This window comes from Ursus americanus, chromosome 6 (genome assembly GCF_024610735.1).
Source record: "Ursus americanus isolate L20-20 chromosome 6, mUrsAme1.1.p, whole genome shotgun sequence".
NCBI lineage: Eukaryota > Metazoa > Chordata > Mammalia > Carnivora > Ursidae > Ursus > Ursus americanus.
The window spans coordinates 23,758,940-23,773,350 of NC_142132.1; the positions used below are offsets into that span (position 1 = coordinate 23,758,940).

The 14,411-nt window shown below is 41.7% G+C and overlaps 1 protein-coding gene across 5 annotated transcripts in view; it reads right to left on the bottom strand.

Annotated features, from left to right (window-relative positions):
• The window catches only part of SORCS3 (sortilin related VPS10 domain containing receptor 3), a 692,468-nt gene that overhangs the window by 286,817 nt on the left and 391,240 nt on the right, over nucleotides 1-14,411 (bottom strand). The gene's annotated exons all lie outside the window — the stretch shown is intronic.

The following is a 14,411-nucleotide window of genomic DNA, read 5'->3' on the forward strand; positions in this document are numbered from 1 at the left end:
TGGAGGTCCCTCAAAAAGTTAAAAATAGAGCTACCCTATGACCCAGCAATCACTCTACTGGGTATTTACCCCAAGGATACAGATGTAGTGAAAAGAAGGGCCATATGCACCCCAATGTTCATAGTAGCATTGTCCACAATAGCCAAACTGTGGAAGGAGCCGAGATGCTCTTCAACAGAGGAATGGATAAAGAAGATGTGGTCCATATATACAATGGAATATTACTCAGCCATCAGAAAGGATGATTACTCAATATTTGCATCGACATGGATGGAACTGGAGGAGACTATGCTAAGTGAAGTAAGTCAAGCAGAGAAAGACAATTATCATATGGTTTCACTTATTTGTAGAACATAAGGAATAGCATGGAGGACATTAGGAGAAGGAAGGGAAAAATGAAGGGGGGGAAATCAGAGGGGGAATGAACCACAAGAGACTATGGACTCTGGGAAACAAACTGAAGGTTTTAGAGGGGATGGGGGTGAGGGGATGGGTTAGCCTGAAGATGGGTATTAAGGAGGGTATGTACTGCATGGAGCACTGGGTGTTACACGCAAACAATGAATTATAGAACACTGCATCAAAAACTAATGACGTACTGCATGGTAACTAACATAATTTAAAAAAATAAATAAAAGAACTTTCCAACCGCATGTCCCCAGAATGCCTAACTCTTGAAAAGGATCGCCCAGTTCACTGCTCCTGAGGCATTCTGCTGCCCCACCTTGAAGCCACTGCTAAGGCCATCCCTCTTCCTGGAATGTTCTTCTTTGCACTCTGTACACCTAAACTCGATCTGTTGTTTAAGGCCATACCAAAAGTCCTGTAAGAAAGCTCTGTGGATTCCTCCCTCTTCACTCGGTAGTGCTTTGCAGAGCTTACAACTAGTTGCTTAAATTACAGTAAAACTGTAAGCTTTTTCATGGCAGAAAAAGTGGCTGAGTTTCCCTCATCCACTAAGTCCCCCCGCCCCCACAGTGCAACTTAGTATCTTAAAGAGGGAGCTCAGAAGACCCACTGCTCTACCGCATGAGGCCTGCATTCATGACCTGCCTGAAGGAGCAGCCCTTGCCGCACCTACAGAACTCTCAAATGAGGAAAAGGAGTCTGGCAGAGCCTCAAAATGGCTCACAAGATTTCTCTTCACAACAGGCGCTAGTCACCTCTGCTCTCACTGGCCCATGCAAGTCGTATGGACGAGCCTACTCCCATTGAAGAGAGGTGTACCATCCTCCCAGGGGAGAGCCCTGGTGGCCGGGTGGAGGCAAGGAATATTTTATACAAACAAAATACTCAAATTCCACCCCTACATATGCATTCGAATGAACTGGAAACAGATACTCAAACAAATACATGTACATTCATGTTCACAGTAGCAGGATTCATAAAATGTGGCCAAAACATGTAAAAACAGCCCAAACATTTGTCAACAGATGAATGGATCAACGAATTATAGGACATACACATGGGACATTATTTAGCCATAAAAACGAAGCATGGATACGTGCTATAATATGGATGGACTTGGAAAACATGCTAAGAGGAAGAAGCCAGTCACAAAGGTCACATATTCTATGACTGCATCTATACGAAATGCCCAGAACAGGTAAATCCATAGAGACAGAAAGCAGATTGGTGGTTGCCAGGGGCTGGGAGAGGTGACTGCTTACTGGTTCAGGGCTTTCTCTTTAGGGTGATAAAAATGTTCTGGAACTAGACAGAGGTGGTGGTTGTACAATGCTGTTCACGGACTAAATGCCACTGCATTGTTCCCTTAAAAGGACTAATTTTACATTATGTGAATTATACCTCAATAAAAAAAAAATAAGAGAGTTGTGGCCAGAACTGGTCAGCTTCTGCTTCTCGCTTTCTTGCACAGAAAAACTAGGATGACAACATCAAGCCAAAGAGACTAGTAAGCACCAAATTCCCTCCTCCCTTGTACAGTGACGCTGCTGTAAATCCCTCTGCTGAACGGAAAATGTTAATAATACAGTTGGTCTAAACAGGTGCCACAGACCACCAGCAACAGGACAGCCAGAGCAGCTGCACGAACCTCACAGTCAGCTACGGGCTAGTGAGTCTCCTTACAGATCTGCTTGCCTCCCACGATGCCCACGTTCCAGCTCGGCTGCAATCCACATGTCCTGCTGATGTAAGCCACGGTTCCAGGTGGATTACCCTTCCCAGCAACAAATCCTATTCTAATTGCCTCAAGCCTCCTCTTCTTATTTCTTAAAAATTGGCATTACCAACAGGTTTAATCCACAAGCAGAGGCCCCTCGTGCCTAAATGCCATGCTTGAATGCTCTCATTTTAAAGGATGGTATACAGGCGCTTGCTTTATATACAGCTTTATGAAGCATGTGTGATAAAAGTACCTCACCCATACGGCTTTTTAATACCATGGTAGTCCATTCAATTCAATCTCATAAAATCCAAGCAATATTTAAGTGTTAAAGGTGACTTTCACTATGATATTTATTATTGGATAATGAAAACTGGGACACATAGCCTTCAAAACTCCAGGCAATGAAGTGAACCACATCTCCTCTAAGCTTTTAATAATAAGACCACCATATTTTTTGGAAGTGACACAAATTCCCAGAGTCCCTTTTGAGATTCCCTCTTGGCAACATGAGTTTTCTTAAGAGTCATTTTTTTGTTTGTTTGTTTTGCGGGTTTTTTTTGTTTGTTTGTTTTCTTTTGTTTTGTTTTGTTTTGTTTTTTGGTCTGTTTTTGCTTCTTAGTGACCAAACCCCTTATCAATTGGAGGAGAATCAGTTAGTTAAATATCTGGACCTGTCTTTTCTATCAGACTGGAAATTTTTAAGGGCAACCTTGCTCTTCCCATATGACCAAGAGTTAGTTCCCCATGATTCTTGGTCTCCCCTTGTGACAAACATTCCTAGAGAACCCAATATAGAAAGCTACTAGAACAAATTCATTCTATGTCACTATTCCTTACTCCGGATCTTCTTGGGTCCAATGTCCTTTCGCTACTATCCAGCTACCGTGCTTGGTGCCACTCACTGCTGTGTATGTCTGTGTCCTTAGCAGACTGTGACAATTCCGAGAACACGGACTATATCTGATTTATCACTTTATCCCCAGCACTCAGCACAATATCTGGTACGTTGCAATGTTAACAGATATGTCTGAGTGAAATAATAGTTAACTAACTCTGAGAAAACTATTACAGAGCAAGCTCATCCAACCCAACGATTTCACTATGGCACAGGAGAAATTCAGCCATCTTCTTAAAATCCCACGGTTATCATTGATATCATTGCTAGCCAGTAGTGGCACCCCGGAAAAGACCAACAGAATCACCTGAAAACTTGCTAACCACTGTGTCTTCCTACCTCAGACACCTTCACTTGGACTTTCTGCCACAGGGAGAAGGAATTGCTGCCTCTAACAAGCACCGAGATTGTTCTAACAAATACACGAGTGTGAGCATCATGGCTGTAAGGTGTTTGCTGCAAGAAAACAATTCATCTCCCGTTCCTTGCAGAATGGAAATAAACTGCTAGTGCCTGATAGTCCTCCATCCAGGATGTGGCCGTGCAAGTCTGAAGGACTCATACAAGTAAAATGGACTGTGAAATGTAGATGTAGCCTTCACCATGATGGGTCAGTTTCCTTGGACTCAAAAGGAAATCAAGGACTGCAGGAGAGAATGATGGGTTCCGTGTGCCACAGGAACAGAGCTACTTACGACAAGGGAATCAGGGCACCATTTGTTAATATCCTTCTTTGAATCACCTTGAACCCCCCACTACTGTCAGAGGTGGGATACCCAAATATTCCTTTTGTAACTTCCATAACTACACACTAAGCCCCCAGGAGGTGTGTGTCTTTCCCCCTAAAGAGCCTACATTTTAGGCTTTCTAAACATCACCTATTTACTCATACCATGGTTGGAAAGTAATTAGCATCAACTGTGGAGCAATGAGCTGCTGCTTTCAGATTCTACATTTAGTTTCCAGAATAGAAATGAGCAGGAATTAGCCATTCTCTTTCCTCATTAATAGGCAAGCGTTGCCATTCCTGCTAGTTTACAACATGTTAACATCACTCCAGCTACTCCCTGGCTCTTGTGCCTAGCTTAAGGTGATATCAAAGGGAAGCAAATAAAAGTATTCGGTGTCAGTGTGTGCATGCATTTGGGCTAGGGAGGCAAGCACGTGCAGAAGGCAACTTGAATCTGATCAGAAAAGAACACGCACAGCTCTGTACTCAGTCCCATGGAGGAAGGCCCCTCAGCATTTGGTTCTGTACCATGAGTGAATGCAAACCCCAAGGATCCTAGACATCTAGACCAGAAAGGGCTAATTTAAGACTAAGGGGAGAAAAGATACAGTTTCGAGCAGTGTGTCTCAAACTCCAATATGCCATCAATCGCCAAAAATTTCACGGAAGTACAGATTCTGATTCTATAGGTGTGCTGAGAGGTGTGAGATTCTGCATTTGTAACAAGCTCCTGTGTAAGCCCATGCGGTCGTCTGCAGACCACACTTCGAGGAACAAGGCTTTAGAGTGGTAAGGACTGTGAGACACAGCTGGTGTCCTGCTGTGGTTCCCAAACCTTCATGTGCTTCAAAACCACCACCAGAAGGGCTTACTTAACCACAGATTTCGGGCCCCACCCTATAGGGTCTGGGTCAAGCAATCTGGGGTGGGTCTGAAAATTTACATTTTTAATGAGTTCTCAAGTGATGCAGGAGCTCCTGGTTCAGGAACCACATTTGAGAAATACAGGTGTAGTAGATGGACACCAGACATGCCACCAGGCAGAACTGGATTCAGATCTCATGGTGGGGCTAACCTGCTCAGCTCTCTGAACCTGGTGTAAATGGAGATAATAAAATCTACTGGTTGGTTGGTTGGTTGAAGTGCAGGTTAAATAAGATAATGTATGTAAAGGGGGCACCTGGGTGGCTCAGTTGGTTAGGCATCTGACTCTTGGTTTTGGCTCAGGTTGTGATCTCAGGGTTGTGGGATCAAGCCCCGCGTGGGGCGCCACACTCAGTAGGGAGTCTGCTTCTCTCCCTTTCCTTCGCCCCCTCCCTCTGATCAAGTGTGCGTGCTCTCTCTCTCTCTCTCAAATAAATCTTTAAAAAAGAGATAATGTATATAAAGTATCACAACTTGTTAGGACCTCAAAAATGGACAATAATGAGCATCCTTGCTATTGTCAAGATTAGTCAAAATGAAGAATGGCTGAATTATAAGAATGCCTGTCCAGGATTCAAGATAATCATGACTCTGTGTGTTGTGTCTGCTTTGATCTGCCCATCTCTGACCTCCACCCTTGGTACATGGACTGGTAGGTAAACCTGACTGCTCAGTACTTATTTAACTGAGACTTACATGTGCAAGGCAGTGAGGAAGGTACATCTGAAACTGGGAACTGAGCAAGATGGCTTCTGCCCTCAAGAAACAACCTTAAAAGGAAGGGGAGATTCAGTACTGAGTAGCATGCGCTGAAGGGGCTGTTACGCGCTAGATACTTCATAGGGAACTTATAAGCAGCATTACGGAAGACGAAGAAAGAAACTACTTGTAAATAGTAAAGATGACCAGAAAATGTAAATATATTGCCAGTGCCCACTAGAGATATCTGAAGCACTCTGTAATAGGAATGATCATTCCTCTAGAAAAGGTCAAAAAGCAGTCTTTCTTAAAAAAAAAAAAAAGTACTCAACTTGAGATGGTCCTCTTATAACACCACTTCGCTGAAATCATTTATATTTAGGACTTGGCTTTTTAGTTACAAGACCCCTGTGAGAATAGGTTTCACCTTTAGTGTGCATAAGATCACCTGGAAAGCTTGAAAGAACATTCGAACTCCGTGGTCCTTGCTCTGGAGACGTGGATTCTGGAGTTCTGTGGTGCAGACATCTACCTCCCTCCCACTCCCCTTTTCTTCTAAGACAGCATTTCCCCAGTCTGAGCCAGAAGAAAATGTTGCTTTTCCCCAAGCCACTTGGATTAGCCCTTCTATTCAAATGGAAATTTCCAGCAGGTTTTCTCCAAAACCAATTTATGAAACATGTTTGTAACTAAACCAGATCTATAAAAATAGCCTTAAAAATCATAATTACAATCATAATAGCTAATATTCCTAGCTCTTGCTAAGTGCCAAGCTGTATGCTAAGAACTGTTTACACGCAGCACTTCATTTAACCCTCACCAGGACCCCAATGCATTAGAACTCTTTCTTTTAACCAGTGGTTCAGAGAAAGGTCCAGCGAGGTAGAGAAACATAACCCAAGATCTAGTAGGTAATATCACAGGAACTAAATCCAATATTTCTAACCCTAAAACTCGCTATTGCATACTACACTAAAATTAGCCATTTCTTTTCTTTTCTTTTTTTTGATCAAAACAGGCCATTGGTAGTATCTCAGTGGTTGTGGGTAGTGATTACACATGGCTTCATTCCAAGGGATTGACATTTTGAAAAAGACCTTGATGGGGTAGCGGGTTCACAGGAAATAAGCAGAAGGGTGTGGCAAAGAGGAGAACAGAGGTGTAAAGGTGAGCATGCTCAGAGGAGTCCTACGTTGCCGGCTGCTACCCTTTATTTTTGCTCAGCCTTCTCCTGATCCTGGCTTCACCTCTGAATCTTAGATGGATGCTTCCCATGACTCACCTGACACCTGTACTGTGGACACGTGCAGCTTAAACAAAAACTGAAGAAATTGAACTTGTGTAAATCGAATCTTATTTCTCCACTGACTCATTACCGTTTCACTTCAAATTGATATTCAATGTGCAATTTAAAGTTTCTCTCCTCTCAGTTCTCCGCCAAGTAGCTAATGATCTGCAAATGAACAGTGAAATACACCAAGGAACTGACCAATAAATTCACTGTTCTCTCCACCTGCCCTACTCCATACGCGCAGGAACTCAAAGCCTACGGATTTTACAATTCAAATGTTTATGGAGTGGGTTTTCTTAAAGGCAGTACAAATTTACACACGCACTTAGCTCTATTCCACAAACCACAATGAACGAAGATCCAAAATCTGGACCAACCCAGAGATCTCTGCCCTAAGACCTCTTTATTACCTACCTATGTGAAGGAAAACAGAATATATTTATGAAACGCTGCAAAGAGGTTCCAAGAGACAGCATCGAATTTCTTAAGAAGTAAAAGATGGAAGTCACATTTAACTTCTTAATACTCCACACGCTGAACCCATAAGAGAAAGCCTTAAAGCGTTTCACTCTTACTGAGAGAAATAATTCAGCATGTCTATCATTCTCCTGAACTGCCAATTCAAACTAAAAGCCTAACTTGCCAGGCTTCGGCTACATTCAGAACTATTTTGCTTCCCCTATGGCATATAAGCAAAAAGCTCCTTTCACCACCCAGGTCTCCCCACTGATGCCCAAACACAAACATAGTATCTGTGGAGAACATAGCAATTTAAAGACAAAGTGAACATAGCAATTTTAAATAAAGCCAACTCTCAATTTTCTGCTTCTAGAGTGAGGCGAAGATTATGTGTGCTGAAGGGATCTACTGATTTCTGTAAACATGGGAGAAAAAACAAACGGGGCTTTGACTATCAAAGCTTGGTTATTCATACATAGAGACGACCTGGAGGGCTATGGAATCCCAAATAGTGACTAATAAAGCAATTTTTTCCTTTATATCCTGGATGGTGGTCTTTTCTGCAACAAATTAGCTTGAATTAGCTTGGGCTACTATTAGCATGATTTCACATTCCTTGACAAAGTAAGTAATATTTAATGCGTGACAGGAAGGAATGAGGGTGGTAGCCCATGGGGCTGGGAGAATAGTGGCCAGTAACGAAATGCTGTCCCCAGAGACACCACTGTGACCCATTAACACTGGGATAATGGAAGGCATGCTGGGTTTACAGTTGTCTGTCCAGTTCGATAACCCCTAAGAAGAGGAACATCCCATCTTCACTCATTCACTTCCTGTGCTTTCTTCCTCTTGAAGAGCTTTCTTTCATTTCAGACTCTTCCCTTGAGTGCATAAGGCATGTCAGGGTCAAAGAAAAGGGAAATACTAATAGACTTCAAACTGGAAAGTCAAGAACATGAGGGCAGGGCTATATCTGGGTTTTAGTTACTGTGTCCCCAGGGCCTGGCACCCTGAAGATGCTGTGAAATGCATTGCTCCATGTGCAAACTCAGTTCCCAGCTAGACCACTTCTCTCATGAGAAGTTCCTCATTCCATTCCACCTACCTCCCCACTGCCCGTTTCTCTATCATCACCCCCATACCCACCCAGTCTTTCAGTTTTTCACACCCAACTGGACGTCTATGTTACATGTGAGGCTGGTTTCCCAGCTTCCTATTGTTGGTTTCTCCATTCTGGCAGGAAGCACCCACACATCAGAATTTATTGATAATAACTCACTAATTTGGTAAAGCCCTCATTTCTGTGGTTTGTAGACCACCATTCTCTGCAACCTCTATCAGGCACAGCAGAACACTGTTGTCATGGTGGCATATAGCTACCAACCCTCTGGGGGAAGGCAAAACCCAGGGGCACTCAAGACAGGGCCAGGCAGGGGGATCAGTATCCTGAATCAGTCAGAGAGGTGGACAATATAGTTGGGTTGTATATGTGTTGTCTGTTCCTCAGTGCCAAGACCATTCTTAGCCCTGCTGGGAATCTGCTATAAAGAGTCCTTAAACATCCTCATTCATTTTTACAATGACAAAAATAGCTCTGGTGTCCTGACAAAGGCAATTTTGTTTTTTGAATGCTTATGTCCAAGGTCAGTAAAAGCCACACAAGCCAGTGTTGGGTTAGGAGGTGGACCCTGGGAAGCACTGCCTTTCTCTGAGTCCATGGGGCTGGGGTATTCCTGCCCCAGAGGTCATCCTCACCATCCACAAAGGGACGGCACCTGTGTGTTGGCAGAACCTTTGTGCTTTTAAACACATTGAGCGTCCCTCAAGAGGAAAGAGAATGAGCCTCTTCTCTCTAAATCCCAGCATTTTCTGAGCTTTCCTCTGTCCCAAATGGAGTATGGGATTTCTAATGGTATCAGCCCTCCTTTCTAGTATCCATGGAGAAGAGGAAGTTGTTCCCCAATCTGCATGAATTACAGCAGGCATGGATCTTACTGCTGGTCCTTGCATAGAACCTTCTTTTTTCAAAATGCACCTCTTTCCAACAGAGTCCTTCCTTGGTCAATCACATTTTCCCTCCTAAAAGGAGAAATAGGAAAAGTGATCGGGCAATGAGGATGGGGGTAGTAGAGTAGAACAGGAGGCAGTGTTAACTTTTATAGGACACATGGCTGCTGTTTCTGGGACAGGAGCTGCCATGCCTGGGATTGCAAACAACCCAACTCGCCACTCTCAGAGGTAAGTTTAGCTTTAACACAGACTCATCCCCTGCTGTCCCCACTGCTGGTACATGTGCCTTCCGATAAGCCCACCCCAAGGAGCAGACTGGGAGCTCAGAGGGAGTGAGGGCTCCTGTTTTTTTTGTTGTTTTGTTGTTGTTGTTTTGTTTTTTTAGTAGGACTTAAAAATTGGTTTCCATGCAGAAGGAGAAGAGGAAGGAGAATGTCTCAGTTAAGTTGGTACCCACGAGGGAGGGTGGGGAGCAGGTAAGAAGCACAGGGTTGAGCAATCCCTGAATGTGGGAACACTTTCTACCAGTGGGAATGGGGCTTCTGGTTTCTTTTGAAACCATGGAATCTGCAAGTCAGCAAGGCTACCAACCTGTAGGCAACTTCATGTCAAAGCAAAAGATGGGTCGTAGCATTTACAGAGATTTGAGTGGCCTGTCTCCACATCCAAGCCCCTGCAATGGTCTGACGACAACAAAGCACTTATCAAACAATTTTGGTTTCTGCTGATGAAGTGTATACAAGTACCTCCACGATAACCACACACAGCACTGGGAGAGAGAGGGGGGCAGCGTGAGCCAGGCAGGCAGCAATGTGGCTGGAGCTCAGGAGAGACTGTGAAAATGGGGCCCCAAAGGAAGAGACAGGCAACCGAGCACCGCAAGAAGAAAGTTCTGTATTTGCAACTCTACTCTCAGTACCCTACAGGCATCATCCACAGCCCCTCCTTAGCCAGTACTCACGGCTGTGCCACAACCACCAGATCTGTCATTTATGAGATACTCTACATGCCTGTCACTGTGCAAAGCACTTTCATGTATTATCGTGTTTGATACTTAATAACACCCTATAGGGTAAGCATTAATATTATTCCCATTTTAGAGATAAGAAAAGTGTAGAGGCCAAGGGCAGGCACCCCATGACAGGCTACTTTAGCATGCAGATTATGCTGAGCTGAAAACAATCTAGATCCAAAAGACTCAGGAAGAAACTTTGACCCACCCCCACAAATGCTTGAGAGAATTTAGACAGGGGACCTGCTCTAGGAAGAGAGCTATCACCACAGCTAACTACATTCTAATATGAAGTAGGTGTGGTAGGGAGGAACCCAGGAAGTCCTGCTTGATCAAAGACCTCCCTAAGTCAAAATCCATTCCCATAGTACTCAAGGGTCAACTATGTCACCCCCCACCTCCCCAACATGACTGAGGACATATTGGTCTGAAGACAGAGCACGGCATAGAGCAAACAATTTTTGTTTGTTTTTGGTGCGTGTACATATGTGTGGTTATTTTTTTGAAACAAGTGTGTGCTGCTGAATAGAGCAGTCATGGCCCCCTCTTAAATCAAGGCACTTTCTTATCCTTACAAAATAATGTGAACAATGCATTAAAGTCAAAATACATAAAGTTCACAAATCATAAAGGCACAGCCTCATGAATTTTTACAGGTGAGTGTGCCTGTGCATTCTCTTTCAACATAAAGAAAAAGGACAGGAGCAGCACCTCAGAAACCTACCTTGTGTCCCTTTTCTCCCCAAAGTAACCACTATTCCTCCTTCTACCAACATTGACTAGTTATAACTATTCTAAAGTACGATATCAACAGAGCCATACGGAGGATTACTTTTTTGTCTTGCCTGTATAGCTCCACATTCTATGAGATTAATCCATCTTGTCACTTGCAGTGATTCATCCTTTCTCTTTAATGTGTGGTATTCCATTCTTTGAATAATCTATAATTTATTTATCCATTTTACTACTGATTGACATTTAGGTTGGTTCCAGATTGTGGCTTTTATTGCTATGAACATTCTTCTGCATGTCGTGCAGTGCACATATGCATGCATTTCTGGACGGCACATACCTCAGAGTAGAACGGGTGGGTCATAGGTCATGTGTATGCTCAGGTTTTGTAGATATTGCCAGTTTTTCAAAGTGGTTATAAGAGTTCACATCCCTTTCAGCAGTGTATGGGTGTTCCAGTTGCTCCACGTCCTAGCCAACACTCAGTATTGTCTTTTTCATTTTAGCTAATATATTGGTTATATAAAGGCATCTCAGAGTGGTTTCATTTTGCATTTCCCAATGACTGACCAGTACGTTTTCATGTGTTCATGGAACATTTAGATATCTTCTTTGGTGAAAAGTCAGTTCAAATCTTTTGCCCATTTTTCTATTAAGTTGTCAGTGTTTTTTTAATGACTTTAGGAGTTCTTTATATATTTTAGGTGAGTCCTTTGTCATATATATGTATTACAAATACCTTCTCTTATCAAGTAGCTTGTCTTTTTTACTCTCTTATAATGCTTTTTTTGAATAGAAGTTATTCATTCCATTAAAGTTCAATTTAGCAATATTCTCTTTATGGTCAAAACTTTTTGTGGCCTATGTAAGAAATCTTTGCCAATCCAGAAGCCATGAAGACGACCTCTGATGTTCTTTTTGGGAAGCTTTATGGTTTTCACTCTCACATTTTTATCTGTAATACATCGGGAATGGTTTTGTGTAGAGAGTGAAACAAGAGTTAAGAATCTTTTTAAAAAATATGGAAGGATATTCAGTAGATCAAGTTATATTTTTTAAAAGATCACCTTTTTATCACCACATTTCAATGTTACTTTTGTTCTAAATCAAGCAAGCGTATATATGCTGTGTGTGTGTGTGTGTGTATGTGTGTGTAAACACACACCTACTCTGGGCTTTAGTCCACTGCTCTATTTTTCTATCTTTGTGCTAATACCGTGCTGTCTTAATTACTGCAGCTTGAAATACATCTGGATATCTGGTGGTGTAATTCTTTTTTTTTTTTTCCAAGATTGTCTTATACACTCTTGGCCCTTCACATTTTTCTATAAATTTTAGAATCAGCTTGTCAAATTCCACAGAAAATATCTGCTGAAATTTTTATTGGGATTGTTTTGACTTAGTGTGGGAGCAAATTAACATGTTTACAATATTGTTTCTATCCATAAGCAATGTTTTCTCTCCAATTTATTTAGGCCTTCTTTAATTTCTCTCAGCAGTGTTTTGTAGTCTTCTCTACGGAGGCCTTGCTCATTGTTTATTACACTAGTTATTATATTGTTATATTACCTATGTATCACATTATTTGATGCTATTATGAACAGAACAATTTCATCTTTTTAATTTTATATTTTCTCATTACAACCACAGAGACATATTTTTTTATAAACTGACGTTGTATCCAGTGACCTTGTTATAATCACTTACTAATTCTAGTGGTTTGCAGACTCTCTTGAATTTTCCACATAATTATGTTATCATTTCTTTCTCTCCAATCCTTACACATTTTATTTCTTTCATGCATTTTGCACTGCCTAGAACCTTCATTATAATGCTGAATAAAAGAGAAGAGAGTAGCCATCTTTATCCAGTTCCCAATCTTAGAGAAAAACATTCAAAATTTCACCGTTAAGTGTGGCGTCTGCTGTAGGTTTTTTTCAAAAATATATTTTATCATAGTAAGGAAGTTCTCTTCCTTTCTGATTGGCTAAGAATTATTATCACAATGGATGCTGAGTGTTATCAAATACTTGTTCTGCTTCAGGTAAGATTATCACATGATTTTCTCTTTTATTATATAATTGTGTTAAATTACTTCTGTTTTTTAATATTAAAGTAACCTTGCAATAACCTTCCTGAAATAAATCCAATTTAGTTGTGATGTATTATCCTTTTTATATTTTGCTGGCTTGAATTAGTTAATGTTCTGTTAAGGATTTCTACTTCTATGTTCATGACAGGAATTAATAAGTAATTTTTATTTCTTTTAATGTCATTCTCGGGCTTTGGTATCAAGGTTATGCTGTCCCCGTAATGATTTGGAAAGTTTCCCCCCTTTCTTTAAATTCTCTGAAGAATTCTCTAAGACGTGTTATTTTTTCTCTCTAACATTTGGAAGAATTCACTGGTAAGGCCATCTGGGCCTGGAGACTTCTTGGTAGGAAGATTTTTAAATACAAATTCAGTTTCTCTAATAGATACTGATCTCTTCAAATGTTCAGTATTCCAAAATATTTCAACAGTTTCTCTAGAAGCTACAGTGTTAGCCTCGTAGCAGTCCTTGGGAAATGCTACAACATGCCCCACTTAGCAGGTCCCACCCATGATTCTCCTGCCACAGTCTTCCATCTTTTAGACAGATCTCCTTCATTCTCATCTTTTTATCCACATTGCCTCTCTGATGAATGCAAAATGTTTTTATCATTAAAAAAAAAAAGACAACCCCTGTCCCTATAGCAGGGTGATTTATTGAGAATTTAACATAGCAGAATAAACTAGTAGGACATAAAATTATGTCTTCTTTCTCAATGCTTCAGACTAATCAGCCAGAAACAAAAGTAAGGTCCCAATTCCCCACCTAAGCCCTGCCAGACAGGCAGCTAAGTCTTTGTTTGCAAGGACTAGACTCTCTTCTCTCCTAGTGGGAATGTTATAACTTTTTGCTACCTTGTTTCAGAGCCAGAGAAAGAAGAGAAAGAAGCTTGTACTTAGAAGCCAACCCTAAAGTCATCTTTGTTTTCTTCTCCAAAATCTAGACCAGTCCAGGGAAGTTAGCCAGATTGTCTAAATTTTGATGCTCCCGCTGAAAAGAGGAGAGTCCAAGTCCTTAGAGTCTTATTCAACAGCAGTAAGAAGGCTTGAGGTTCTCTGATTCTGATAAGCATCATTTAGAGTGGCAGAAATTCAAACGATGGTGGCTATGAGTGCCCATGTAAACTGTGTACAAAGTTGGTGACCTTAAGAACCCTAGAGAATGTATATGCAGCCCAGCTCAGCACAGAGGGAGTGGAGATGGCTTCAAAGTCAGCTACTTCTGCATGGACCAGATAGTTGTCCAGGGCCAAGCGTAGTGAAGAGCATCACCATATGAGGTCAAAGATGTTCTCATTCTTCCCTGGATTATCTAAAATCCAGCATTTTTGCATGACTCGAGAGAGACAGCCAGAAAGAATAACTGCGATGTATTGGGTCAGTAAGTCCAGTGATAAAGGGCTTGATCACCCATATCTTTTTTCATTTTTCAGCAAC